Genomic DNA, 5,114 nt, shown 5'->3' with positions numbered 1-5,114 from the left:
AGCGTCTAACAGCCCCTCCCCCCGTTGTAGCAATTTCAGATTTCCGCCGGGAAATGTAAGTTTTCGGGGTGGGCCCGCACTGGTAAATCAAATGCCCGCCCAGAAGTACCTATGTCTGCTGTCCGGTGTGTTGTATTCATTTTCGCTGATTTAATCTGTCTTAGAAAAACGATGTGTTTTTAGGATTTTCTAAGAAGGCATATAGGAACAAAACAATGGATGTAGTTTGATGAAATTTATCCATGCTGAATAATTTTTAGATGTGGTTTAGGGAGGAATATAGATTATATCTAATATATGCACTGATGAAGCATGCCATGAAGTCTGTGTTGATTGATCAAGAGGCTGTGTTGCGGCATAAAGTTTGTTTTATTTTTGTTTGTAGCGTACAGGACCATTGCAGCAGGGGCGTCTAGGCCAGGAGTGCCCCCCTGACCTCTGACCCCCCTGTGGCCCCCCTAAAAATGAAAAGTGAAAAAAATGAAAAATGTATGATTTATTACACGATTTATTGAATGACGGAAAAGGCGGAACTAACGTTATTCGTCATTCTAGTCAGACCCATTAGAGCGGTGCACTCACTTTCACTGTCCGGCTGAAGTGCGCGAAAAACAAACACTTTTCATCTCGTATCATCAGAGGCTGTTGCATCCAAGAAAGACTCATTGAAACCTACGTTTTGAGAGACTACCACGATAATTGAAGGTGAAACTATTGTATCCGTGTAATTGTAGATGTAAAGTAGAGATGTAACTGTTCATTGCCTTTATTTTTATATAAATATGATATGGTGTTAGTGCAAAAATTGTACTATAACTTAAGCTGAAGCTAACAGTAATAACTATAAGATATATCTGAAATAAATAAGTGTACTGAAACAAATACCAATAACTGTATTGCATTGTTTTCTTATGCGCAATTACTTCATACTGTCTAGTTCTCTTTTTCGTCCTGCATTTATTGTGCCCCCCTCAGAAAATAACTGGCCCCCCAGTGGCCCCCCTAGTCAATTTGGTCTAGAACCGCCACTGGACTCCACAGATTCCATAGCCAGGTATCAGGATCTGTGGGTTTCCTTATTCCTTCAATTGAAATTAATAAATCAACACGTAAACAGCAAGGAAAGTGCAATTTGGGAAACGATAATGACTTTAAGTTCTGCTTCTGCTTTGTTTGTTTTTCCCAGGGTAGGGGTTTTATAAAAAATTACATCAGTCATTTATTCTCCTCAACAGGGCTTGGGAAGTCATGATTGGATTAGTCTGTTCAAGGCTGTAATTATCTCAAGTACTGTTTCTGAAGTACTTTACTAAGGTTTCATGTTGAGGCACTTAAGTAGATTCTCCCATTTTATGCAAACAATGCTTCTATACTTTAACATGAAGTCCATTTTGAATACACTGAATTACTATAAACTGCCTAAAACAAGTAAGATCAGTCCGCTCGGTAACCAACATCTGCGGCGCCGGACGTGAGGAAAGTGACAGGCCGACTCCGCGCGCGCTATTTTCGTTTTTGTGAAAAGTAGAGACATAGTAGTCTCCGACCAACGCGTAGGTTGCTTTCTGAGTAACTTTGGATGCAAAACTTCGTGATGGCTGTTATTAACTTCCACTTTGATAACAACTAGGCACATTGACATCAATTTCATGCTCTACATTGACAAGTAACGGAAATAAAAGATATATTTAAGCTACTATACCACAATCAACGTTTTTAACATGATATTGAATCGACTACGATTGTCCATTAGTATTGATATTCGTATATAGACTTGTATTTATTCACATGACTTGTTTATGGTGTATGACATAACGTAACAACAGAATACGCGTTAATGAAGCGTATGCACAGCATCAAGAGAAAAGAGGACGTAAGATAAACACGGTGGGAGTCTTTTATTGGACCGGGGGGTCCACACGGGGAATCAGTAACCAGATCTTGGCGGTGACCTGAGGTGTCTAAGGTATCGGTCCACTAGTCCTAGACACACCCAAAGGAATAAGGAAGTTAACTCTTAATTATTTAGTTGTGCATTTGTCGTTTCCTTTCACGTTAAACCCTTTGTTCTATTACTGAAATACAGAGACGAAGACCGAAACAAACAAAAAGGGGTCCCATCCCGTAAAAGCAAAATATTTTTAATGTAGCAGTAAATAAAGAGGAGTTGTGCCCGAACCTTCAGTACTAACCACGTAATCAGCAAGTTCCGCACATTAATAGAGTTCATGACCAAATGACTGCAATGAACAATGATTCCAAACGTACACTCCGTGAATTCACTAAAAAAGGGATAAAATACGTTTGTTACGAAGAGTATGAAATTGTACTTCAGGTAAAACCTTATGTGACTTAATGTATGTCAACGGATTTTGTAGTTATGTATTAAAACAAACAACAAAGACCCCCCGAATGGCGTTTGTTATAAATTGTATAACAGGTAACCGGTACGGACAACACACGTTTGTAGCATGGTGTAGTTCGTTTGTGTCCCGGTTTTTTAATCGCACAGTACTTTCGGTCAAATACAGGTGGATGGTACTTGTTTTCGGTGTTAATTTAATATCTATAAGAGGAAAATCGATAAAAATACGAGGTGGTTAATAATCTACCTTTACAGACCAGAATCGACGGAATGCTACGAGCGATGGTCGATCAACCAATTTACAAGTCAACCATATTACACAGGCTTTGGTCTTTGGCATTTCTCACCTTTTCATCCCGACGGCTAATACCGTGGTTTTAGTGTATTAGTGTCGTATAAACGACGTATAAAGACTAGCATAAAATTTTATTACTTAGCGACAAGGTAACTGAAACATGTGTAGGTAAATACCCGTCCGTTCACTATTTAGCACTGTGTATCAATCCCCAGCCAAAAAAAAAGCCCAAAAAAAAAACAAAACCATAAAAAAAAATAGCGACAGGGGACTTGGACTTTGAGAGATTCATATGCTAAAAGAGCTCGACTTTCCTTAACTTTTTTTCATTTTTTGTATTTATTATGTATTTATATATTATTATTATTTTTGTAAAGCAAGAAATACAAGCCTACGTAGGCCAACCAGAAACGCATTAGAGAAAAAAAAAACAAGATAAAAAAACGGAGAGTATTAGCAAACAGAAACATCAAAAGAAGAAAAAGCATACTTCACACGAGCGCCAAAAGCTGGCACGCTCGCTCTCTATGGGATGCCACCTTTCCCGCCTAATTAAAGCAGGGACGTCGCAGAACCACTCCCTGGAACGGCGAGTGTGGTTTCGTAATGCCCTATAGGTCATTTAACGCTAAAACGTAGCGATGTCACTCTTGGTAAGCCGCACAGCCGTATGAGACGTCCCTTCACCTTGAAGAACGTTGCGCCACATTGATGTTTTTCTAGTGTGAAGTTCCTTACTTTGTAATTCGTGAAGAGATTTTATTACACTGTTCAACTTATCGCCTGGAAGTTATAGAGTTACGCAATAACAAAAAGAAACACGTGTTGCTGGGTACAAGTGTGAGTCCTGAATTATCGGGACTGACTCAGACAAATTAGTGAGCATCAAAAATAAACTATGAGTGAAAGATAACCGTTGCCATAAGAGTCTTCTGAAATGGTCAGCATTAGAAGGAAGAGAGTTTCAAGGGGAGGCATTCCACTTCTCCGTACCGGAGGACAAGTATGTACTGTCAGGACGGCACCAAATAACGGAGTGTAAGGCCGTGTTCTAATATGTGTTTAATTGTTCTGTGTTTTCGGCCTCCGGTGGATACTTTTTCTAGTCGAGTTATATCTAAGGTTTAGAAAAATAAGACCTTAGTAGAGATAGAAAAGGAGAGGAAATGGAGGCAGGGTCTTACAGGGGACTCAAACAGTCACTGGATCTACCCACCCTACAGGGGAAACGATAAGTTGGGGACCTAATTCCTAACCTCTATACCTCCTACAGACGAAAAATTCTACACACGACGAAACACAGGAACAATTTAAAAACCAACAACTATTAGGTACGATACACGAGTAAGTGTCTCCAGGGGAAATTCCCTTTGACTCGTTACATCAGGAAGACTCCAAGCCTTTCACTGTATTTTTTTTTGTGTAAAGCCAATCCTTTAAGTCAATTATCCAAAAACTTACCAGAACCAACTCGTCCTTTTGTACGTACTCTATACGACAGTGAACAGTGTAAAATCTCTCACATGGACACAAAGGAAACCTTTTTGCATGACACTCAATAAACATGCAGAAGGCATTGTGGGACCAGTCTTTCACAGTGGACTGGCGCTGCCACTTATCGGCTAGACGTTACACCACAAAAGCAGGTGAGCGGGACCCGGTTGTAATAGTTATGACGTAAAATGACCTATGGCATACAAAACCACAGCATTCCCTCAGGGAGTGTTTTGACGTCTATACGCGAAAGGTCCCGACAGTAAACTTTAGTAATATAATTAGCCGCTAATGCTAACTACCGAACGGCTTGCTAATGCTTTTGTTGCAGTAGCTTTATTTTGCTATCTAAAAAATAATCCATAATAATAATGAACTATACACAATAAACTAAAAGAATAACAAATAAAAAAGTTCAGCTTATATGAATTTCAAGTCCTATTTTTTTGGGTTTTTTGTATGATAAGTGTAAATAAAAGAGGTTCATCTGTACCTAACAACATCCGTCTTCAGTCCTGGGACCCTATATAAGAAGTGGGAATTATTAGCGTTAGATGGTTGAGAGTTAACTTGGGTTCTACTCAGCAACCTAAGTACCTAAAAGGTATTAGCTCCGTTGGGAGAAAAGGTGAGAAAGTGCCAGAAAACTGTGTAAATAGTTCGACTTTGTAAATTTGTTGATTCGACCATCGCTTCGTACATCCTCGCATTTCTTCTGTTCTGGTAAAGGTAGTCTATTAACCACCTCTATTTTTGTATCGATTTTCCTCCGTTATAGATAGTTAAATAAACCGAAAAAACGTAATCCACCTGTATTTGTACCGAAGTATACTTCCCGATTCACAAAAAACGGGACACAAAGACGAACTACACCCATCTGGTACAAACGGTTGTCGTACGGTTACACTGTTATAGCAATTACTAACAAACCTTGTCGGGGTCCTCTTGTTGTTCTTTTAA

The sequence above is a fragment of the Notothenia coriiceps genome, unplaced genomic scaffold, assembly GCF_000735185.1.
Source record: "Notothenia coriiceps isolate Sejong01 unplaced genomic scaffold, NC01 NC01_scaffold00037246, whole genome shotgun sequence".
Taxonomy (NCBI): Eukaryota; Metazoa; Chordata; class Actinopteri; order Perciformes; family Nototheniidae; genus Notothenia; species Notothenia coriiceps.
Note: the sequence above shows the minus strand (reverse complement) of the source record.